At 38.4% G+C, this 26,445-nt stretch overlaps 1 protein-coding gene across 2 annotated transcripts in view; it reads right to left on the bottom strand.

The window, feature by feature from the left end:
• Positions 1-24,397, bottom strand: part of LOC124157362 — a 385,239-nt gene extending 360,842 nt beyond the window's left edge. The window contains exons 1-2 of one of the 2 annotated variants that reach the window (XM_046532026.1): positions 24,186-24,397; positions 21,454-21,511 (exon numbers count right to left, since the gene is read on the bottom strand). The gene's annotated coding sequence lies outside the window, so the exon portion shown is untranslated. The remainder of the gene's footprint in view (positions 1-21,453; positions 21,512-24,185) is intronic. The other variant, XM_046532027.1, reaches the window with a different exon arrangement.
• Positions 24,398-26,445: the final 2,048 nt, after the last annotated feature.

Raw genomic sequence — 26,445 nt, 5'->3', positions numbered from 1 at the left:
TTACTTTTGACTTAAATTTAACCTGAAAACCACAAAATGAATCATAATAGCACCGGAATTTCCATCGAAATGTGTTAACAACTAAGTTTATGATGATACTTTCGGGAGCATCAATTAAGTTATTCCTTTTGACAATTAATTGCGTAAGAATACGCATATTATCACACCTGCACTATGACAACATTGACAAAACTTCTTTCGAAATACATAAATTCTTACATTCACTGGAATACAAGAATCATTGGAAAATAACACTATTTCGCAATTTAATGCATTGTATTCCATCCGTTAATTCACTTGATAACGTATTGAAATACTTCTAAAAAAATAGCATTGACACTCTACTTTCTGGAATAACACCGAAATCAATTCTGCTCTTATCCTTGGAGCATTTTCAGCATAAATCAGTATTAGATGCTCTACGCTCTCAGAAGAACATGCCTTCGCACATGAATTGATTTTTCAGCGACCAATGCATCCTTGCTATTTTTATCCTATCCACTTAACCCAGAGGTTGGTTTGCACAAGATTTTTAATCTTACCTGAGTCAAGAGTGCCAGACATTTCGATTCTGTTGTCTAGTCTGACAATCCACGTTTCGACGCGGCTGTAAAAATTATACTAAGCTACTGCACTTAATATTACGACAAAAAAATTTAGGCCAGAAAATGGGTGTTGGACTGGCTAAATTTCATTTGAAATGAATTTGAAATATTTTTTTTTTAAATTCCAGGTTGGAGCAACAATTCATGAATAATTCATACATAATTCCAGGGACAAAAAGTTCACGCATAATTCCCGATTCTTCCTGTTTTCCCGGTCACTGAAAACCCTGGCTAGAGACCAAACCCATAATCCTCAATACCACCACGGTTTCTAAATCACATCCACAGTGCCGATTTTTCTCCCTTCTCCACCACCCTCCTCCTGTTTGAAGTTCAACATTCCATCGCCTATCAGTGCAACCTACGACCATTCCCCATCTTTTTTAGGGGCCTCCTCAATTAACCTAACAAGAGGAGCATTCGTTCACCTTCTCTTCGTCCACCTTCTACATCCACCTTCTCCGAACTCAAATTTCCAAATGCTAAATTTCAAGCCAATACTCCATCACTATAACCCAATGTGTTTCTACACAATACAACGACATATCCTGAAGTAAGCTCTTCAAGGCGATAATAATAATTTCTCTAATGCTGACAGATTCTTCCAATACCTATCATTTTAATAGTATACTCTAAACACATTTAAAACCAACCATGCCATGGATAACCAAGCGGCACGCGGACCCAGGACCTTCGGTTTGAACTCATCCCCGCCGCCACCAAGGCCGGTTTAGATCCTCTAGTTTTGTCCCTGGTTTCCTTAACGCTTCCTAAGCCTGCACATTACATATATGAATGTCAATAGAAGGCAGTCTTTTCTTGCTACTAGGATCTGTAACAGCCGAAGCCGCCTCTATGTCGGTTAACTTAGAAGTATAGGAGTGTACAGGATTTTTTCCCGTGGATTCTAAGAGTGCTTATGAGCCCCTGCCCCCAAATTATTCTCTCATATGAATTATTGTGAAGCAATCTTGAGGGCATGAGAGAATGAGGGCATACCTAAGAATTAAAAGTGATACATTGGGGTTTTAAGATGAAAATTCACATTTAATTCTGATTTTTATACTTAATGACACGTTTCTACAACTGGAGCCATGGCAGCCACTATAAAAAGGCTATATGCTTTTACTATATGCGACAGACGAATTGGTGATCTATATAATAAAAAAATCTCTTTTTCCACGTTTCAATTCACTCCACTTAATTTTCTTCAGTTTCTCCGATTCTTATTAAAAAAATACCTCAACCCAGGAAAAGATAACGTTTTCTTCTTTATTCATATTATCTTCTAAGCTTCATATTACCTTCAGAGCTTTGGTCAATATTTGAATTGCCGACATTTTTCAGTTTCGTAGCATTCAGGGCATACTTCCGAACCGAAGTTTATACTCAACGTAAGGGATTGAATTTTATTTTCATAATTTCTACTAGTAGGAGAAAATAGGGAGCCACTAGCGGTTACCAACTAGATCCAGAGCAAAAATGTAATTAATGAATCAGATTTCGAAGCACTGCGTGCTTATTCAACAGCTAGAAGAACCAACACCGCTTTCTAAGAATTAAAGATAGGCCATTCACACTTCCGGTGAACCACTTGAAGAGCAACATCCTGCCGCGGAGAAACGCTCTCTGGCATGAAAAGTCAAGGAGCACGTCTCGCGGCCACCGACCGATCCGAACACCTTTGCAATAAATTCTGCAAGCGACTGAATTAAAATCGCTGTGGTCAGCTCTTTCGACCCTTTCCCCCACCAAACGCCAATGGGAAAGAGATCTGTGGAGAGGGAGAGAGAGAGAGATAATTATTACTCCTGACGCAACGTACGTGAGAGCCGGTTGATTTGCAGCCTCTCTTTTGACGAGTGCTAAAGGTCCCCTCGACCTCTTATCCCATTCACGACGGAGCCTTGCGCTGCTATTAATAGCGAGCGCGCGGCGATTGAGGCCCTCTCTCATTAAACGTGTTCCGTGGATGGGACCGAAGGAGGTGGAGCGGAGAGACACTTGCGACACTCCACTCCCTTCGGGGGGGAGCCCGACCACGTCTCACGCATGCACTCGGGAGTTGATGTGACCAACCCCCTCACCCCTCCACACCGCAAACGCAAACTAGGCATGTGCGCTAAAACCTAAATGACACGCTCATTTTTTTGCGCACAAGTCCTTGGGATCATTTGAACCACTCCTTTCAATGGTAGGGAAAATAAATATTACAGCCACCATTTACCACTAGCAGGGCCGGTCTAAGCGGTAAGCAAAGTACGCAACCGCGTACTTTGCTTACTTCTAAGGTGCCAACCAAACGGGGGATGGACTCGCAGTCCAGCTCAGTCCAATATTCAGTACTAATCAAACAAGGAGATTGAAGGTTTAGGGTAGATTTACTCCACAAAATTATTGTATAAGTTGGGATACATCGTGAAGTGGATACCCATGCACAAATTATATGTATTTAGTTTAAAATGTATACTGAAAGAATGCCTACTACCTCGCACGTTATTTCTGAGGGGGGGGTCCTGAATGCTGTTCGCTTACACTAGAAAAATGCCTAGAACCCGCCAAGTTGTACATAGGGAGGGAACAAGGGCTCCACCTTACTCCCTCGGAAAGAAAGCGCAATTCAGAACAAATACTATATGCATCCCTGCCTAGAACTGGACCTAAACACCAGGGCGTACATAAGGGAGGGAATAAGGTCCCCGCCCTAGGACCTGGATCAGTAGCAAAACCTTACATCCATAAGACTGCCACGCTCCCTTCATTTTGCCTATCAGAGCCTAAGCCTCAAAGATCTTTTGTAACACCGCGTTCGGCTTCCAATAGAACGAGAATTGTAAATATTAGGAGGAGGAAAAATGATGGACAAAGGGACGGCAACAATCGACGTGTGACACAGAAAATGATAAAATCGTGCCATCATTTACACAGTCCCTAAAAGGTTATCGCACGATTTATCCCTTCGAGAGACAAAAATTGGCCGCATGGATTATTCACCCAATTTTCAGGCCCTGCCCTCAAGAAACCATTTCACTTAAGGGATGGGAGCGGCCGGTAAAGGATTGAATGAACGTGATACGACCGTGAGTAGTCAATTTATCCGCACAGTTTGCTTTTCATGGATTGATTGCGCGAGGGAAAAGGCACGTACATCGTCTTGATGGAGTGACACGGAGAAAGGAAGTTAGTCCTGGGAAACGGGAGGAGGCAGGGTCAATGGCAACGCTTGGCGCCGAAGCAGAGCGTGAGAGACTAAATCCCCGGGTCCACCTCTAAGTTCAAAGCTCGTTTCCGGCCGGTCGAATATCAAGCATGGCTCATTCACGCCTTCGGCACTTCAACCAAAGGGTGAATACACACAAGGGTGCTCAAGACGGCTGCGCAGTAACCAAAAGTTGAGGCCTACGCTTAAACACATAATTAAAAATACAGGAGATCAGAGATTCGACAAAATTTCTCAATCAATTCCTTTAATGAGCTCTAAACATAACAAATTTCATTCAACATACGTTCATAGATATGCAAAGTATGTTGTTCATAGACTTACCTAGTTGATTTCTTGTTTCGAAAAGAGAATTTAAGCTATTTTATACACATCTAAATTATTATTAATTATTTAGCTTGGAACTGATATCTCTACGTTAAAAAGAGCAGCATTCGCTATGCAATCTGCATAATGAATATTTCTGATGAATCTGCATAAGTATGCAAGCTGTGACAAATTTAACCAGAATCATGGTGCACCATATAAATAAGGTATGATTGGTTGATTGGAACCTAAATGTTAAATAAAACACTCGTGCCCAGGACTGTATCTCAGGCTTACCTAACAAAAATTTTAGAGAAATATTTATGCCACGAGACGTACATTTAGCTATTCTCTTCCAACTAACGCCCACCAATATAAGTAAGTGAAGCGTCGAAAACGAATATGATACATTTATCAACACTCTGTGTCAAAGAAAAATCCAAGGGCACAGATGGGTGAAGGATTTGAGGGATAAATTACCTTCCATAGCCATGCCGCATCTGTCAATTAACAGTTAAAAATGAGGTATTATTAAAAACCTGTGTCATAGCCATTGATTTAACATTGTTAGAGGCGTATTATCCGAGAACGGTTTCAATCAATATCATTAGGTTTTTCCGACAAATCTACGCATCTTTACACACATTATACAATACTATTTCACACACATCATATATTCCTGAGCACTTTCAGGAAATTGTCTTCTTTCCTATGATCTTTAATGTCTATACGATCATTTTATTAGACGAAATTAATCATTTTTTAATCCTTGACATTATTAAATGTATTCCATGCATAATTTTAATTTACGCGTAAATAATAGTAAATATTTAGGGTTCGCTCTATATATAACAAGGGTTTACATGGGGTTTTACCATTTTTATAATTTGATTATAGTATTTACAAAAACCTAATGTGAAATGCAACGATGACGGCAGATAAAGTACTAGGTGGATATATCCTATTCTTTACTTTCCTTCTTCCCTCCTCTCCATAAAATCAGTAAAAGGAAAACCTAATTTTCTAACGCTGGCGGAGGTAGCTTATTCTCTTTTAGATTACTACACGTCAAATTAAATATTCGAAAAATTTGGGAATTTACAAAATTCTCCCAAAATTCTCCCGCACTGCTACTTCTGATTGTGTCCGTGCCATTACCGTTTGTTGTCACGCCAAACAACTTCTGTGGTTAGACGTACTGCATACCTCTTGACACGCTCAAGGGGAAAACAGTACTCAAAGGACTCTACACTTAACTGTTAAGCCTCTTGGTGTAAACCTTTTTGCTGGGGTATGAGTTCACTCGACGTTTTTGGCCTACGCACCTGCTCTATGTTGTGGAGCGGGATAAAAGCTGATCTCCAGCTCGGAGTACGGAAATCGTTTTTTCCATCGATTGCTGTTACATATGGATAACTTTTTCATACATGCTTTGTTCCGTTGCATAATATTTGCCATGTAACTATGAATTCAAAGTTTCACACTAAATGGATACTATCCTTCCCGAGCAACGACGGATGACCTACAAATTCTCCAATAAATGACGATACATTTTTCTTTGTAATTTTCCTCTTCGAAGTGGAAAAAAATGTGTGAACTGGACAACGCGAAGGAGGCGTCGCCCGAGGACGACACTCCAAGTTCACTCGTCCACTTCCCCATCGCACGCTCTTGAGGAAGTACCCCTGGCTGCCAACCTCGATAAATCTAACTTCCACCGCATCAATGAACTCCAAGGATACCACATCAATGGGGTATGCCACTGCCGGAGATGTGTGCCTGAATGTAATGCACGTCTCTTAAAAACATGAAGCGCGGTCGTGAACCCCCGAAGACATCCTCAAGCCTAGCAACGTCATTCAGTGGGTACGGAAGAGGTTAAGGGGAAGGTTCAAGCTACTTGCGGACCAGGAATTAGAAAGAAATTAAATGAATCAACATGTGCATAAACTAAACATTGATATGGGAAATTTCCAGAGACACACGTGGTGTTTGACTCAATGTTGAAACGTGTACAGCGATACTACTTCATCGACATGTAGTCCTGAATCACGATTCTTCTTCCCTATGAAGAACTAACTATACCCACAAGTGGAGAAAGATGCAAAAAAATGTGTTGCAAAGTCACAGTCGATATGACTAAAATGCTGGAAACCCAAAAATAAAAATAAACCCGCAACTGCTCTTAAATGGGTAAGTTAAAATTTTCACCCTATTACCGATAATTTACAGATATATTTAACACTGCGATCCACTTCGGAGAGGTAAAATCTGAATGATTCAAGAGACGATCGTGTGATTCAGGCTTTACAGGCCCGCTGAGTGTATGTACTGCACAGCACCGCATTGATTGTTGAGGAACATCGGATTTACGGAGTGCCCACACGTATCAATACCAAGCCCTGGACCCAGGCTTGCCTTTCGGCGACCTTGCGCGCGAACTTACACTTATTCATGTGCTCAAACAGGCAAAATATACCTCTCCCCAAGCTAGAAACAAATGAGGAGTTTCGCAGAATAACACACGTTACCTCCGATTATTTAATAACGTTACAACAAAGCTACCAAAATAATTAGCAATGATGTTGATTTACCAGAACCTGATCGGATGAAAGCAACATAAATTTCAAATGAACGTCAATAATACACGCGTTTCACGTGATAAAACTCGTACAACAAAGTGATACTTCTTAACCCATAGTCAGCCAATGTGATTAACGCAGAGGAAGAGAGCCTCTAGAATCATGGAGGCTACGTGCTAGGCACATATTGCTTGAGCATTAAAGAAAAGTTAATATTTCAGAGCGACACGGAGAATATCATCTTAAAACCTCAGTATAAGTAGATGTCCGAAAATAAATTTAAATGTAACGTAAATGTACAGAGACGATAAAGTAAGTCACATTTTACCGGACAGATAGGGATATGAATCCGTATTTCCTACAAGAAATTAACGACTTTAATACATGCTAGGTGAGAATTCAAATCACTAATTCACTCAAACTTGCACCTTTATTATTGCAAACGGCGGGTGTCATAACACTCACCCCAAACGCCTATGAGGTGGCTAGAGGGATAGCATGCAGATTTGGATCTATTTCACGAACAAGTTCAGGGGTAGCGTCTAAAACAGGAGTCGCGGTCCCTTATTCCATGATTTAAGGGTAATTGTGACCGTCGCGTTTTCCATTCATGACCAGTGTGTAAAATCCTCACTATTAATAAATGCACTCATGTATTGTGTTGTCATCCGTTACAAAACACAAAAAACAACTTGAATTGCAGGTCTGGAAACCACATACCCAAATACAGCATAAAAGACCGTGCAAGGCCGCAGTTAGCGCAGGGGATTCACACCTCCCTCTCCCAGATATGTTTGGGAGATATGGCTCTACGTCTAACCCCTCAGAAATGCCCCATGCCTCCAAAAAATACTGCACTGACATGGCTTCAGAATTAATTAGAAAAATGTGGCTCATGCTATCCCTGGAATTGCGCATGAATAATGATATCTTGTTTCAGATGTAATAAAATATCGCTATTTTACATAGCGCGGGAGAAAACATAATCATGATCATAGGGCACGTCGACGATGTCGAGAAGCCCATCCCCTGGAAAACGGGGGGTGAAAGCGATAATCTGCTTGGGCGATGGGTAAGTCTAGGCGATATATCGATATAAAGGAGCACATCAGAAAGTTCACTATTGAGAATCCAATATTGAGTTTTGACCAATGACGATGTTTGGTTGTCCGATAAAATCGACTTATTCCTCCCGATTAATAAAAATAAAAAATCAAGCCCCATAAAAATACCACGATAAATTATCGTAGTATGTCACCGCCACCGGATAAAATATTACGGTAGAAAAATCGCCATCAGATAAAATATTAAGGTATTTCATTAATAAAATATTATTATTATATCCAATTTAATCTGTTAAATAATGATAATTGACCGGGAAGTGATTTTTACAGGAGCTATATCCCGATATTATATCGTGATATTTTTATGAGAAGCCAGAAGACGATATTTCTCTCCCTGATATCAGTCATGGTAAACGCCTATTACCGTTATTAAAAAATTATTAAATTCTGATAATGAACTTTATATATCGACCCAGCCTAGCGATGAAACATGCATACTGACGGAGGGAGACGAACACAGCAGCCGCAGTGATGAGAAGGGCGGTAAGGGTAGGGGGCCTTAAGAGACATGAAGGCAATGGTGTGTGGTGGGTGACCCAGGAAGGGAGAGGGTTGAAGGACACTGCATTAACATATTACCTTATTTAGCTGTGGTCCGTGACCACTTGACGCCGCCATAAAGACAATCGAGGGGAGGGCTTGAGGTGATGAGGAGTGATGACAAACGCCCTACCGCCCCAAACCGACCCCCTCTCCCCTAATCATCTCCTAGCCTCGATCCCACCTCAAATAATGAGTCAGTCTGCAGTACAATATGCACGGGACGTCAGGCATTCCCTTCTCAGAGTGCAGCCTAAATTTTGATCCATGCATCTATATCACACCGCACGGCTGAGCACAAGTGTTGTTGACGTTAGGGCGAACGAACAAGTGTTCTCAAATGGCTATGAATACCGAGCATTGAGTCGAAATGACGTCAGCGACACCAAGCGGCAGTAACAGCTCGGTTAACAGGAGTGCAGAGACAGCAAGATCTTTCTGATTATTATAATGTTCTCGCGTACACAATCATGGGCGTTCAAAGAGAGAATAAGCTATTATACCATCACCATCTTACTCATAAAAAAGATGTATTCCCATGCACCCAAGCAATACACAATCGTCACGATATTCGCTCACAAGAGGGGCAGGGTATTACATAGTGATGGGTCGATCATGAACGATTCGATCAAAAAGATTGAATCACTAGGTGAATAAAATGACTCATGATTCATTTCGTTAAACAAGTCGATCATCAATCATCAATCACTCCGACTTCCGGTTTCATATCAATCATCTCGGTTTCCGGTTTGATTCAAAATTTGGAACGACCGATGCTTAATCTCTTTTCGTCAGGGCAGAAATAGTTGTGATAAAATTAAATACTATGTTATGAAGAACTGAATACTTGTGTAATCTTTTTCTTAAATGTTTTCCAGCAGTTATCAGTATTAATAACACCAATACAGGTAAAAGGAAAATATTAAGATGACTCCTGTAGGAGAACGTTAAGAAGTAGAAGTTAAAGCTGGTTATATTTTATTGTGCCGTTCATAAAATTATCCTGCAGATCAGAGTCATGCATAGTGTGTGGTGTATTTTGTGTTATATTTTGATCAACTATAGTTAGAAATTATTTTATTAGTGTTAAGAAACTGTGGCAGTTTCGCCTTCCCAAATATTTTCATGACACTGCTTCCTTCATTTTTGCAATCTAATTTACTCATCTTGGAATTCACAATTAAAATAGTATACGAAATGATAATATGGATAGCAATCAGCGTTACCAATGCTCTTCGCAGATGAGGCAGTATTTATTCGATTATTCAAAGTGATTTATTACATCCATTGATTGAGTCTTTTCGATCTTGATTCCTTTTGAGTCTTTTCGATCATGATTCCTTTTGAGTCTTTTCAATCATGACTCCTTTGAGTCTTTTCGATCATAGTGATTGAATCTTGATTTGAGTCTTTTCGATCATAGTGATTGAATCTTGATTTGAGTCTTTTCGATCATAGTGATTGAATCTTGATTTGAGTCTTTTCGATCATAGTGATTGAATCAATTGATTGAATCACTTATGTGACTCGAGTCAAAATGATTGAATCACTAAAATGATCGACTTTGCCCATCACTAGTATTACATTCTAGACTCAGAGGACAATTGAAGGGCTATGTGGGTATTTGAGAAAAGAATTTATATTTAACCAATCTCTTTAGAATGAGTATAGCAGGTCCTTTCTAATAGTGATCGAAGCCTATCATCCACCCGGTAAAGAGCACTATTATTCGCTAATAACATGTAATTACGGATGCCAAAATATTACCAGGGAAATAAAAGAAATCCGCAGAACACCATCAATTATAAATTTTAAACCCTTCAAATTTTCTTATTGCCTCGAGGAAATATGGAAAATAACTAGGTATCTCAGCTGTGATATGGCTCCCAAAACAAAAAGGACGATACTTGACTTCGTCCATTCCATCCTGTGCTGATCATGTATTTTCGATCGCCCACATGATCGAAGATACATAATCAGAACAAAAGCTTAACCGAGGTCAAACGGGATAAATGATTTAGCATTGAGTTAAAAATAATCAAGATCCATAATGACACTGTTCGAAATAAGCGATGAAAATGGAAAAGACTAGAGAGAACACAGACACCAATTAAAAATTTCATGGGCATGAATATCAATTCAAATTTCCCTCTTACAAGTGACTGGCATAAATAAGAAACTAATACAGGTAATTGTAACTCTGCATATTTTCGGCACTGCAATTATTACATATCTAAAATCAGAGCTTAAGTCATGAAAACACCAACAAGGTAAATTAAAACATAAGAAGCCGTTGACAGACATTTACAAAGAAATAAGTCTAGCTCCAGGAAAGTTTTAAGACACTTTCTCAAGAACGTGTGAAACGACGGTTAGGATTCCACGAGCCTAATGTCGTTAGGTAGTTAGTAAAATATACATATTCACTTACTCCGTCGCTGTGCAGCCGATTACCACCATCAAACTTCAGTCATTAACTTGAATAGATATCGAGACGACTGCCCTTCATGCTGGAAGCATAATAATGTCGTAGATGACTTATCTAATTTTCTGCAGTTGGAAAAGGTCACCTTATTGGATGAAAATTTTACCTTAACTGAGGGTATTACAATCCATAGATGAGAGCTATGAACAAATCAAACACTTCTGCCATTTTACAGCATAATAGAGTAAAACTCAATTTCTAAAAACCACAAAATAAGATGCAAACTTTCACAAATTAATGACAGTCATGCAAGCTACTACTTGCAACAACACCGTTTGCTCAGGGAATCCTGGGATTGGAAAAATTAAAAGAATGGATGTGATTGGCTGAAAACATGAAAGCTACTCGGAGGAATGGATGAATGGCTGATATCTATCCCCCTCAAAACATTTTTTAGAGGCAGGCCGCGATCGCAGGTGTCAGCGATCGCGATGTCTTCTCCTTCTTCTCACCCCCATGGTGCCTAATTGGTGGCGGTCTCTATCGGTGATTATAGACAACAAGCGGCCACATTCGCAGATTCCGTGTGCCGCGAAAGTGACACCGTTGGTGACACCCGTTCACGCAGTGTACCTACATTGAGCCAATCAATCATTTTCTCATTCAAACGAAGTGCCTGTCATCACCTCTTTCCTATTGCTAAAAGTTTAGGAACCTCGATAAATCAATTACCAGTGGTTGGTCCTCGTATCATTTTTCTTCCATTGTTTGTTATTTCAGGATAGTATCAACTTGGTACTGACCCACCAGCGCCAACAAGTTTTTCTCTGTGTGATTAATAAACATCTAAGGATCAATTTTCTCTGTCCCTAATTTTCTAAGCACAGCTGTAACAACTCCAAATGACATAATTCACGTAAGAAAACACCTCAGCTGAATGCCTTACTCAAGACTCTACCCTCTAACAATGAGACCCTCTAATCCTCTACCCTCTAACAGTGAGAGAATGAGAAAAGGCTTTTTCTTCTTTTTGAGATACAAGGTCGGATAAAAATTATGAAAAAATAAAATACATACAATAAATTACCACCTAAACAACGTTGTAGCCATAAACTTTTCAGGGGTAGAGCAGATAAGGTGAGCTCTACGACCTCAATCGTGAAACAGTAAATAGTCTTCAATGGCCGTAACTTTCCAGAGGGAATAACTTGAAGTGGGACTACGTGTATCGGGGAACAGATAGAGGAAGGGGGTTATTTGGAGGGAGTACACTCAAGACCGTATCTCCCAAACACTTTTGGTGGTTTTAACTCTCTCAGATATCCTAACTAATGGTCATGTTCCTCAAAAATTTTTCTCTTAGAACCTTTTCCGCAAAGACTCATTCCTGCATTGGTCCTGGAGCAGGCTTCACCGACTAATTTCTCAAAACATCCTAAATTCTTTACCTGGAAAATTTTTCTGAGATGTGCCATTTGTTTTCCAGTTCACACAGGTATTATGGTACTAAGCTAAAACCAACCGTAAGACGATAAAAGCAACACCATTAATGGCATCTATAAGTCTGCGATAAATAAACATATTCTTAAGTAGATTTCCCTGCTCATCTCATGAATCACCAAATATTTAGTTTCTGTTTGTGGGAAATATTTTTCACGAGAACATTTTGGCGCATTGGGGCGAAACGGAGCAAAGTGAGTAAATAGGTTTTCCAAAAGTTTATCTTTTCATCTAATCGCAACACTCTCAGGCGGGATGACAAGTCCTACGCGATTCACCCACATTAGCCTACCTAAATTCCCAAGGCAATTTCTCCCGATAACCTCCGCTAATGGAGTCGAATACTAGCAGCCATGGCTGTGAGAAAACTAAATAAAATATCAAACCTGCAGGGAACACAAAATACCACCAGAGGCTTGCGCCAGTGAGAGTATCATGTGATAGAATAAACATGCGGAAAATGGAAAGGAAAAGACAGGGGGTACTTCAGTGTTTAACGACGACCAAACGTCATGATTTTTCTGAGAAGAGAATGAAAAAACACCCAGTAACAAGCCTTTTTATCTGTGACAATAATAGCAAAGTCCTCCTCAGAGTAATTCTTACAGCGCGAAAGCTAGAATGAACATCAGCTCACCTTAGCAATTACTTTCTCAATTGCCAATTTTCCTTCATGGGTTTTTCCTTCGATAAAAACCATTTTACTTCCAATATCTGTTCAGCCTAAGAATTCGTTTCCCCTAAAAGTCAATTGCAAAGCTAACGCCGGAGTATACGCACTCCAAAAAACATTTCACGTTATCGCTATGGGTGACTTTAAGGAACTTTAAACAACCCAATGACTCCATTCCATCGGCTAAAGACGAAATTACTGTCAAAGGTCCCGGGCAGAGTACAAGCCCGACAGATGTAGCAAACTCATGGACCTTTTAAGTGGTAACTGATGTACGCGGCAGAGAGAAAGTTCTTGATAATGACCCAGCGGTGACTGTGCGATACAGAAGGTGACATGGGAGTCATACTTCAAGCATGGTTTGAGGAAAAACCCAGGACTTGAATGCGGAGGTTCTAAGGGCATTCACCCACGAGCAATAAGGGAACATTTACAAGACGATGATGCAAAATATGGTAAAGGGCCATAGTAGGTATACGGCTAATACGTATCTCGCATTACTAATAAATAGCTATCTAATAATTATCAATGTAAGATAAGGAGCGCAACTAGAAATTTGCTTCGAGGGGATGATGGGGTAATATCTGGGTTGCCAATACTGGCAATTTTTTGTCAATTCCCTCGCATCGGGACACCATTATTTTTAAATAAGGCATACATTTCGTTTGAATGCTTCTGAAAATTATACCCATTAGTGATTTATTTCCTGTTATATAAAAAAAACGAAAAAAAATAACGGGAAACAAAGCAAGGGGCTAAGATAAAAACATCATCATTCTCATTCCCAAAAAGAAGGCAGCGGAGAAATGCGAAAATTTTAGGACCATTAGCCTAAAGACTCACGAGTAAAAGATATTTACAAGAGTCACCTGCAGGAGAATAAAACGGAAAGTAAAAGGGTGCCTGGATGAAGACCAATTCGGATTTAGGAAAAAAACAAAAGGCTCACGTAAAGTCATACTGGCCCTTCGGCTGCTCGTAAAGAAGAGAAAGGAGAAGAATAAGCCAACATTTATCGCGTCAGCGGACTTAGAAACGGCTTTGGTTAAAGTAGACTAGATTTCAATGCTTGCAACTCTGAAAGAAATTGGAGTATTTTTATAATTACCGGAGAATCATCCACAATTTATATAAAAAACGGGTAGCTCTGACTAACCCATTCGCTCACAAAGACTGGCGCTTCGCCAGTCACGAATAATACTATTTTTCCCACCTTTTTTAGGGCATAAATGTCAAATATATTCATTAATTATGCTCCTTATTACTTATATGTTCTTATAATGCATATTTCTATGCTGTAATTACATTGTGTTTATATTTCATCCTTGATTATACTCAGTAGTTCCGTAGGTATTTTCATAGCTCGATCCAGCTGCGAAGAAGCAAGAATAAGAAAAGGAGTGAGATAAGGGTGTGCTGTCTCCATTAGTTTTCAACATTTTCTTTGAGAAAGCAACTAACTAAATAAAAGAGAAAGCGCCAGGAGTGAACATCCACGGTGAAAAATTAGCATGCTGCGTTTGCTGCTGACGTAGCAGTCATAGACGGAGAAGGACCTGAAGAAAATTCAATTAACTATGGAAAGCATAATGACTATCTGTAGGCTTAAAATCAATGCCAAGGAAACAAAAGTATTGGTCAGCAGTAGCAGAGAACAGGCGTAGGTCAACCAGAAACTAGAAAACCATAAACTTGATCTCAATTCACAACTTTCAACAGCTAAGAGGAAATCAAAGGATAGGTGTCATGGACTAGTTGTCTTATTAGGGGATGTTTGGCGGGCTGCCGTGACAAGGAAAAAATATTTATGGGTAGGGGATCTGAACCCCCCAAACTCCACCCCCGTGCACGAGATGTGTAGCATACGTAATAACAGCATAGATATACAATGAAAAGGTTGTCGCCAGGATTGGTATGAGTACACCCAAGGGGAGAGCAGAACACCTTGTGCCCAGCCCATCCAGCAGATCAAGACAGAAAATACCAAAAAAATCAGTCTTTAGTTAGGGGTGGGCACCAATTGTCCTTTTACCCTTTTGGTGACACCCATCGTCAATGGGGTAGTAATTCAAATTTCAGGAATGAAAGAATTATTTTACAATGGCATCAGCCACGTAGCTAGGGAGAGGGGTGCTTCAGCCATCACGAATTGTTTTCCCTCGAGGTGACTACCCGCAATATAACTGCTGAGTCCTGCGCTGGTCCAGGAGTATTTTTCTGACACACCATTTTTCGATACAGTTATATTTCTTAAATATTGTCTATAACAAACAATGTATGTAAATTTCAGTATAATGTAAAAGAATATACAGCAAACTTAATGAAATATATGATTTTCGGATAAATACAACTCTACAACAAAATATTTAGGTGAAAAAGCTAGAACACAGATGGAGTAAAAGATCTGCTCCCCATAAAAGTAAGAAGATGGTTTAATTTTTTTTTTTTTTTTTTTTTAATTTCGATGACATCTTTAAAAAACTTCTTCGATAATGAAACTAAAAGGCGTTAAATCCACAAATAAATGAGATTCGTTCGAAGGTTCTTTTATATACGAGAACGTGGACTGAGACAGGATTTTGCCGTAACCAACACCAAACCAGATAGCTTAAGTTTTTATTAAATCTTATGTTGCTAATCAATTTTTCGCAGTAGGAGGAAAGACTCATCAAGTTTTGATCATAAAATAGCAAAATAAAACGGGTAGGACAAGAATCTAGGGAGAAGATGGAGCAATTTAAGGGCCGTTTCGGAGATTTCAGACACCTACATAAACATTAGAAAGTGCCCTGTTTCTGAATAAAAAACAGCTTTTATAATTGCTTTGGAAATTGAAAACGCTCGGTATGCTGTGAGGTTATCCGAAGTCATTCCACTTAATTACCTAATCAAATGGAAGCGAGGAAAATTGATGGAGACCATGAAAAAGGAAGAGCAATCGTGCTCATTTTTAAATACCCTCGGCATCCCGGCCAAATGACCACCGAAAATCGCAATCATGACAAATTTCACCAAATTGTGAAAAATTAAAAAAAAACCTACCATGAAGAGGGAAAAAATGCCAATCTGACCGAAGAAATTGATTTGGACATTTAAATAAGCAACGACAACATTAAAAACAAAAAATAGACGACCTTCACAGTTTGGAGGCGTCAACATCCTCGGCATGCGGTCATTAGACCGAAATTTTCATTGATATTCTCAAAGTTTGATGTTCATAGATCTGACCTAGAGCAAAAGCATAAGGTAAAAAGTAGTATCCTCGATTTGAGCAAACAAAAAATATAGCAGAGAATACAGATTTAGTTTCAAATTACTCCTCTGACAGTGCCGAATGAACATTTGCAAGGAAATTAAGTCTGTAAAAAAGTGTTAAATTTATCTCAGATTCTTTCTTTTAGTACTACATCCATCTCTTATTATTATTGGTGATAGAAGCGCAGTAATGGGAGGGTTTGGGCAAGGTTTATGTATCCCTTGCAGTATGTAGAATTTGGTTTTGCGGTAAAAACCCCTTGATCCAAAGTCATTTGGATCCAAAGTTATTTGGATCAAGGGGTTTACAAGCAGATACTTTATCTGGGTTCCCATTCCCACTAAATTATAAAATTCACGATTTTTCCAGGTTTTCACGGTCAAAATGTAGTCAAATTCACGGTCTGTAGATAGGGCATTTTAGGCAGAAATATTGATCACGTAACAATTACTGGCCACACGTTAAATAAAAAAAAATAACATACGCAACAGACTCTATGAATGCAAACGCAGCAATCAAAGTGCTATCTCTGATGACGTCACCTATCGTTAGCAAAATTCAGGGCCGGCTAAAGGTAGTGAGTGGGAAAATGGAGGGAGTAGGGTGGCAGGGAAGTGACGAAATAGTGTCCGATTTTTCGACATGGTTAATGAACAGTTTAGCTATCTGTCTTCCAATCACAGCCTTAGTGGCAATGTGTCGTCATGACACAGGGACCAATAATTGCGCTTCGAATATACGTGAGGAGATAAATTCGTGCAAAGTGTCCTCGCATGACTGTACTGACTGTACTTGAAACATGATCGACAAATCGATTTTTATTTTGATTGTTCAATCTCAGTTTTACAATCAAGTTTGAAAGATTTTTAATGTTTTATGACGAAATTCACGGCTTTTTCCAGGTTTTTCACGGTATACAAAATTGACGGCTTATTCAAGGTTTTAAGGTTTTCACGGTTGAGTGGGAACCCTGTTCACTAGATGTAATGATTGCAGCGCCTCCATTGGATTTAAGTGTACATTTTTGGAACTCCATATTTCATTTTTATTTCTGAATATTACTCGAAATACTATTCCGATCATGGTAAAAGTGTAAGAACATTGCATAGTCATCCAGTTGTGAGGTATCCTGAAAATTTCAGCGCTCAAGCTTATCATAAATTGATCGAAATTTGAGTTGAAAGATTTTTCCTAGAAGTACAAACAAGAAAGCGAGTATAATAAATGTGGTAAGAATTAGCAGAAATCTTACTGTACCATCAATAGCACCAAAGCCATTGATATTGAAAAATAGGAACGGTAATGTCCAACATTAAAAGAGAATTAAGAGGCAGAATTAAAGAGACACCCAAATTTTAAGTGCCCATATGGTGTAAATTGTATTTCCAGGCATGTCAGTTTTCAAAAATTTTCCCATTATCTGGAGGGGAGGAGTGAGGAAGTCGCCCCCTCAGACCCAGCCATCCCCCCAAAGCATATTCCTAGTTATGCCACTCCTTTGAAGCGGCGGCGAATACAGAAAAAACTCAAGGGGGGCACAAAAGATAAAATAGAGTGGTTTCCTAATATTTTTTTATTGCCTAAATCGAAAGATTATTACTCCTGGAGTACGAATTTCACACTTTCAGATTTTTAAATGACGATATTTATTTTTCGCGATTAAACGAAAGTGAAAATTTTCAAGCGCGCGAAAACGCGACGGCTAAGTAGGAATGATGGGAAAAAGTCCGTGTGACGTATTTCTGGTTCCCCCTGCCGCCTTGTGAGGTGACCTTGGGGCGAGGCATGAGCGCTGATACGACGCAGGCTGCTAGCAGGTAGCTAAGTACCATGCTAGCTGGTAGCGCTTGGCTTAAATAAGGACTATTAATACCTTATCCAACGAAGAAAACTTTCCGACCTTATCCAGTTTTAATAGGAGATTATTAAGACATGTTTCCTCGAGCTCTGTGCCTCATGCATGCATTGGAAATCTCAGAAGATGTAAAACTCCTATCTACTCGTATAGAAACTAGGTCCCTTTGACGTCACGTGGGGTGGTATCGCATGGGCGCCAATCTGGCATTTTTCAAATGAGGATAAAATTGATCATTGCCATTCGTCTAAACCGGTATTTCTAAAACCAAATAATTTTTATATTATGAATACACTAATGGTGGGTAAGGAATCGCAATCATTGCATTTCGTTTTCTTTGATGAAGGAAACTACCCTATTGAGCTACCTTTAATTTTATCGTCATAAAAAATAATCAAATCACATGCAAAGTTAAAGAAAGTTGTATTTAAGCTTATTATACACATATACAAGGCAATGCCATCTTAAGATATTGCAATTACAAGTTATTGTACTGATAGTTACAATTGTAGTTCTGCAATGTTCGGTAATGCAGGCGGCCTGGCAAGGGGCACCAGACCACCCATATGTATCATCCGCCACTTCTCTGAAGACTCACTACTAGAGCTCATATCGTCCTTAGAAAGATAATCTTCAAACACAATAAATTCTGATGGAATTCACAACCAATCAGAATCCATTATTTGCAATAAAACTCAATAGGAGTAATTCCGATCGCTGTCAAGCACAACCTTCGTGGGGCGTAAAGCTTTCACTCCAAAGCTTTCATTCTCAGCAATGCAGCCATGCCATCCCACCCCCCTCTTACGATGATTTAAAACATCTTTAAATGTGACTGCATTTTATTAAAAAACCATTGCCAACCAAAAAATGCAGCTTAAGGTAAGAAAATACAAAACATTTTTGGATCACATACGTTGGCCACACATTCTGGCCCATGCCATGCCTTGTTTCTTTAACAAAGATGGAAAAAATTTGTAGAACACCTATACCGGCTCTAGTTTCGTTTTCATTGTGAAGTCCACACAAAGGCAAAAAACTTAACACTAATTCAAGAAACTGTGGAATTTAAAGTATGCCTAGTACACCCCAGGTTGTTTTGGAATTCAGCCAAAAACATTGGGGAGATTATTTTAGATATTCAATTTTTAAGTGTTAAGTAAATGGCTTGTTTTTATTTTTTTATTTTCAAACCACCGGATACAGCTCTTATTGGCCATTTTATATCGGGGTATTCAACATATGTAACAAGTAAACATACACAAACAACCATGCCCTGGACCGGGGAAACCTACCCAGGCGGGGCTCGAACCCGCGACCTCTTGTTTGGCAGGCGAGAACGTTACCCCGCCGCCACCGAGGCCGGCAATATATTATAATATATTATATTTTTGGAAATTACATAAAACCACTTTAAACAGCGATTTCAAGTTCTATTTACTTCCCTCTCCATAATGTAAGTCAAAATGCTGCATATCTGTCGTTAAAAGAGCTATAGTTGTTCATCTTCAAGGTGGAGAGATAATTTGTCACCAAATTTTAACCCCAGATAGCTGATGCCAGTAGTATCCAAAATTATTAATGATATTTAGGTCAAGACCTTTTTTTTACTAACGTTTTTACGAATCTTTAAACTACAGAAACTTTGTGCACTCCCATTGGTCACAAGTTTGTACTATTGCCGTGCTACCACAGAGATGGAGCTACCATGGATACATTGCGATCTCCAGTAGGCAAAGCATTCCAGGCTATGAGTTGTCCAGAGCATCCAACAACAGGGAAAACTCGTGGCAAATCAGAGTGCTTGGCACAGAGTTTCTGTCATTTAAAAATGGTGCATTCACAATCTAAACATCATTAGTAATTTTGACTCTTAATGGCATCAGCTACACTGGGTTAAAATTTCGTGGCACAATTTTTCTCCACCCTATATAGAATTACACAAATTTCACTTGAGATAATTTTTTCATTGATTGCTGCACACCTCCGCAAATTGGTATTTTTTTATTATTTACAAGGGTCCTTTACTGTGGAAAATGTGTAGGGAATCTGAGAGAGCTAGTGGACATTACCTTTTTGCAAAGACTTGGTATGGGAAAATCCATCATCTTATTGAGTTTGAAATTAATCTTTTCTTTCTTACCTGTCATCACATTCTTATCAAATAAACATACTCAAAGGAAACTAAAATAAACAGGAACAATTGATTGAAGTTAGCTATTTACAATCTACATAAGAATAAAATAATTGGGGATGGGTCGCTTCGGTTCTTTGGTTTTCAGTCTCATTGGTTCCTGAGCATAGAACTGATAGCCAAAAAGAATTTGTACCAAACCAATAATCGCTAAAACCATTATTTATTTAAAACTTATGCTGAACTTCATTTACAAGGCAAACTATACATTGAGAGATATGTAGTACCAATCACTTCTGAGATTATTTTAGGCAGTTTTCATAACAAACCAACCAAAATCATTATACAATAGTTTGTAAAACTTAAGCCATGAAATAGAACCACTAGATTAATAATTGGAGCCAAGAGCCAGGACAGAGAACTGATACCAAGAACTAAACCGGAAATGAATTAGGCATAGAAGTTGAACTGACTCATCCTAATGATGATTAATTTGAATAACATCGCATCAGTGACAATAACAAAATCTGGCACTAAATGTTTACATGACACATAAATTGGCATTTATTGTAAGCCTTAACTAGCAGTGCAGCCACAATGACTCTATGAGAATTTTCACTATAATTGATCAAAAGAGTTATGATTACTGTCCTTCAAATTGAGCTAACCTATTAAAATATAAGACAACAAATATAAAAATATTTAATTCAATGGTCACAGTAATATTTTGAAGTACTAAGTTTCAGTAAGAATTTCTCTTTTCCTAGGTCAACTTCATCTCTTGTATGCTAAACCCCAAAAACCCCACCCAGACTGAGCAGCTGGATAGAGCAAATATTTAGAAATAATAAAATAGCTAAAAAAGCATGATTTTTAAGAATTTTATGGTTCGTCAACTATTGCTATTACTTGGATTGACACAGGTGATACTTAATGGATATAGACATACTATAAGAAATTATTTAATTTCCAACACAATTTATTAAGCACCCTACCACTTTCGTAACCCTTGAGCCATTTCAGCCTTACCCTTTCTAATGACAAGCGAGAGTTGACACATGTAGGGCAGTAAAAAACTTGCGAGGAAAAATACATGATTCATGCATTTTAATCTCTAACTATGGATATAATGGTTAAAATTATAAAAACACTGCAAATAATTTTAAGTTTACCAGACAAGAAGAAATACATCAAATGCTGGAGTACTTCATATATCAATGAACTAGGACTGACCTTATATGACACCAGTGATTACTGGAGGACCAGAGCAAAATGAGGTCAGGTTCAACAGCTGAAAAAACCATAATATAATCATTCAAATACTTGAAATCATAAGCAAGGAAAAACTAAATGTGAAAACTGTCATGAATTAGACTTTCTTGAAAATTGGCTCATTTTTCCAGATCTGACTTTAAAGCAGGCAAAATTTCAGGATTTAAAATGAACTATTGAAAAAAAATGATGAAAAAATAAGAAAAATAGAGGATTTATGATAAAATCTCAAAGCTGTTATTCAAAGGATTTGTTTCTCTGATACATAATGTGACCACAAATTATAACTAACAGCATAAAATTATGCACTCTTCACAAGATAATTTCAATCTAATGACTAGGTATTTGATACATTACCAATGTGGAAATGATCTCAATTTAAACCTTCACAGATGAATGACCATGAACTTCCAAAATCATCCACTTCCAAGATTGATATTTAGTAATATTTCTCCGAAAGCTAATTGAATTATGAATACTAATCTCCAAAACCAGTTTTTCAGTTGCTAGGCAGCCATCATCGGGAACGATAATATGTCTTTCCCTGTCAGAGGACAGGTAAGAGTGGGGAATGGTGAGGAGCATGTAGTATTGATGTGATATTACATCACAGGGGGAGGGATGCATTGCTGACAGTAAGGAGGGTAGAGGTTGTTTGGCTTCCAAGACTGGTGGCTACAAAATCAAGTCTTGGAGGAATGGGTTAAATCTCTCTGGAAAGGGAACAAGGACAAAATCTACCAATGTACCATAAAACCAGGTGGGGGTAAGGAATAATCCTCCAATATCATTAAATAGTATACAATTCTGCCTTGAGAGGAGACAAATTGGCTCTCTTGTCACTACCTGGACCTGCAAGTGTCCCAGAAAAAAGTAGTGAAAATGCTATGATAATGACTTAGGCGAGGGCTAAATATAAACTTACAGCAGATGATGTAGGGAGGGAGAGCATTCACTTAAAGTAACATTGATGCTTCTGTACTCTGGTTTATGTTTCTTAATGGGGTCGTTCATTCAATCCAAAACTGCAATTTGCTAAAGAAATTGGAATATGGAAGGGAAAAATAAGCTACTATAAAAAACCTTCCCTAATTAGCCATTCTTCGGCAATTTTAAAACAAAAAAATGCGAAAGTTGCTGCTAACATTTCATGAGTTGGTGAAGTCTATAAGTTTGAGCTCATTTAATCTTTCAGACAGAGAAATTTGCTCACGGTAAACAACAATGACACACATGCGGCCAAGAAGAAATAGGGAAGTGGTGACAAGAATCAGTGATGTCATCAACTTGTCTGTATAAGGGTAACGATAGATCATTGACTTCTCTCAACTAACAGCTTGATTAGTAGGCACCAGATCAAAAAAGGGAAAAATACAGGTCTCTAAATTTTTAACTCTCCATCACAATAGACAATTTTAAACAATTGGTGAAAAAGGCCAATAGTCAACAACCTTTCAGCTGAATCTCTCTCATATCCCATGAATCCCTTAACATGAACTCTTTGATAAGTAACCGAATGTTTTTGAAATGCAAGTTTCATAAAAATAGGCAGCGTTACACCTCCGATGAGAGGTGAGGTAAGGAAAATAGTATGGCAGTCAAATGCAGTGGCGGATACATATGACGGCACGCACCTCCCCCTTGCAGAGCTGCCCACATTGCCTAGCATTGGGTAAAGGTACTTAGCTCAAGATATCTTTTAAGTTTTTTCTGTATCCACTAATGGTCAAACGAGGGGAAGTAAGGAGGTAGAATAACAAAAAAATTGTAGTTTAGTTTATGCATAAGTCAAAAGTAATGATCATACAATTAACCACTTCAATATACATGAGAAATTCCCAGCTCGACATAATGCTTTTATAAAGCTTTCCGATGGTAAAAATAATATATCTTAAGATTAATTTTAATGAGTTCATTCTCATTCCCCTTAGGCACCAGATGAAGAGAAAAATATGGGTACTCTTTTGGCTAGAAAACGTCAAGTAAGTCAGAAACGGCGTTGATGTCATGGTCGACTGCCATTTTATTCTATGAAATCGTTTGGTGCCATCAGAAACTAAGTAAATGTCAAAATAGCAAACAGACAACAGAAGTTCCATCTAAAAAAAGCTGCGATAAAATATATTTAAATAAAAATAACTATAGCTAACATACTTTTGAGGATTAAACATCGAACTCTCGCAAGAAATCTTCAAAAGTTATCCACAATTGACCACATGATTATGGGATGAGAGTTCAATCGGCTACAACCTTACATGACTTCATATCTTCATTACATCACATAAAAGTTTATAATCAGACATATAATTCGACCCAAAGGTACATTCTTGGCATTGTCGACGGCAAAGCTCAATCATAGACAACAGCAATATGTAATCAATATTTCAAAGAACAACACATCTCTCACGTTATACATCTCATAATACGTTTCGGTTAAACTTGGATTGATGCAATGGCCACTTTAATGTTGTTTACAAGAATTACACCACTAAAATGTTTTGCAAAAATAACTATAATGATAACTTGATGATGACAACATACGATCTTGTAAGACATAACATACTCCATCGAATGCGTTTATTTCTCTACTTTCTTTTCACTCCATGATCATAACACCGAAAGAGACTTATCATGCCAGCACACAATTATTAACATTATAAAAGAACGAGTAGTAAATGCCATAAGTTACACACCTTCAAGTACGTGAATCAGAGGTTCAAATTTCCACGATATGTCATGCAGTGACTGTGCAACTTAATTGAATGAATATCGGTGGTACACGCGGGCAGTAAAATAGTTATTTTTCTGTTTGGTGGACATTTGACAATGACGAAAGTTATTATGCAAACTAGTCAGCGTCGACGAGCACTACTATCCACCTTCGAAATGATTCCAATCAAAATCCGCTGCCATGAACAAAAATGAAACTCGCATTTCTGTGTGCGCACTCGCGCCGCATTTGAAAAGAAGTTCAACTGGTTCGACCCTCATAAAATGAAGATGGTTTATTTAGAGGGAGACAAGAAGTTTAATTTGGCTTTAAAGGATACGATTTTAAAATAATTTAATTTACTTAACTACTTCGATTCGAGCAAATGAGTGAGACATACGAAAAGAGAGGTGAAAGGTGTGAAAAGAAGGTGCTTAATGAAAAGCGTTGAGTGACAGCACGACGACCAATCCGATCGATACTTATAATAAATTACTAACTTCTACTAGGTATAACTCATTTCTACTACAAAGGCTCCATATCGTCAAATATTGAACCCATGGGACTGCGGAGGCAGTTTCACTAGCATTATTTTTCAATGAGAAGTGATAAAAAATTAACCAAAACTTCCTCGATTTGGCGGCTAAAGGATGCTCATCCAGAAAAAGTGCTTAGATTTCTTTCAAAATATGCTAAAGTGATGCTTACATGTAAGAAAAATGGGTATATATTCAATAGACAGTTGGCATACTCTCTTAAAATATCAGACAATTCAAGGGGAGGACGGCAGACAGAGAGTGGACAAGCATTCTCTAAGGCATGAAACAAGATTGTTGATTGCCCTTGGAGCTGTTTTACGTTTATACGTAAACAATGATGAGGGAGGTGATGGGAGAGTAAGAGGCAGAAGTGAAAATGAGGGGACAGATGTTTGAAATGATGGAGTTTGTGAACCATCATGCATTGATGCTCAACATTAGTAAATATAAATTTTAGTTTTAAGGTTTTCGCAGCGATTAGATGCACTATTATAATTCATTTTCGGGAATACGTCTGCGTGCTATTAATAGCACGCAGACGTATTCCCGAAAATGAATTATAATAGTGCATTAGTAAATATATTCTTAGGTACTGCAGTAAAAACTTGAATTTCTATAACAAACTTGCATGAATTGCCATAAATTGATATTATAAGTATTGGATGATAAATTTGTATCATGTAGTCATAAGTATTACCTTCAATAGCATAGTTTCCTCCATCAAAGAAAACGAAATGGATTGATTGCGATTCCTTACCCACCATTAGTGTATTCATAATATATAAATTATTTGGTTTTAGAAATGCCAGTTTAGATGAATGGCAATGGTCAATTTTAGCCACATCTGAAAAAGGCCAGATTGGCGTCCATGCGATGCCATTCCACGTGGCGTCACCGGGACCTAGTTTCTATACGAGTAGATAGGAGTTTTACATTGTCTGAGATTACCAATGCATGCATGAGGCACAGAGCTCAGGAAAACATCTCTTAATAATCACCTATTAAAACTGCCTATGGTCGGAAAGTTTCCTTCGTTTGATAAGGTATTAATAATCCTTATTTAAGCCAAGCGCTACCTTATAGCAGGGTACTCTGCTACCTGCTAGCAGCCTGCATTGCAGCGGCGCACATGTCCTCGCCCCAAGGTCACCTCACAGGGCAACAGCGGGAACCAGAATGATGTCACACGGGCTTTTCCCAGCATTCATACTTAGCCATCACGTTTTCCCAGGCTTTAAATTTTTCACTTTTCATTATATCACGAAAAATAGATACCTATTGTCATTTAAAAATCTAAAAGCGTGAAATGCGTACTCCAGGAGTAATAATCTTTCTACGTGGGCAATAAAAAAACAATAGGAAACCACCCTATTGCCCATTGCAGTTTTGCACTTCCATATATATATCGAAGTCCAAAACTGCTACCCACCAGAAATATAAATGTATAAATATAAGCAACTAAAGGAATCTAAGTGGACTCTCAAGCTCATTGTCCCCTCAAAAAAGATTGTATACTTGATGATGACATATATAGAATAATAAGCATATTTCACGATTGAATTCTTAAATCAGTTCACCAAGCATTTTAAGAAGTTTTGAATCATCTCCTATTTATTTCCCTGCCCTGTCTCATCCCTTCTGTTTCTTCCACCGAAACTCATTGTCAGAAGCAATCAAGAGATTGTAGTCCCTTGGTGCTCAGTA

This window comes from Ischnura elegans, chromosome 4 (assembly GCF_921293095.1).
Source record: "Ischnura elegans chromosome 4, ioIscEleg1.1, whole genome shotgun sequence".
NCBI lineage: Eukaryota > Metazoa > Arthropoda > Insecta > Odonata > Coenagrionidae > Ischnura > Ischnura elegans.
Note: the sequence above shows the minus strand (reverse complement) of the source record. Positions and strands in the feature narration are given on the sequence as shown.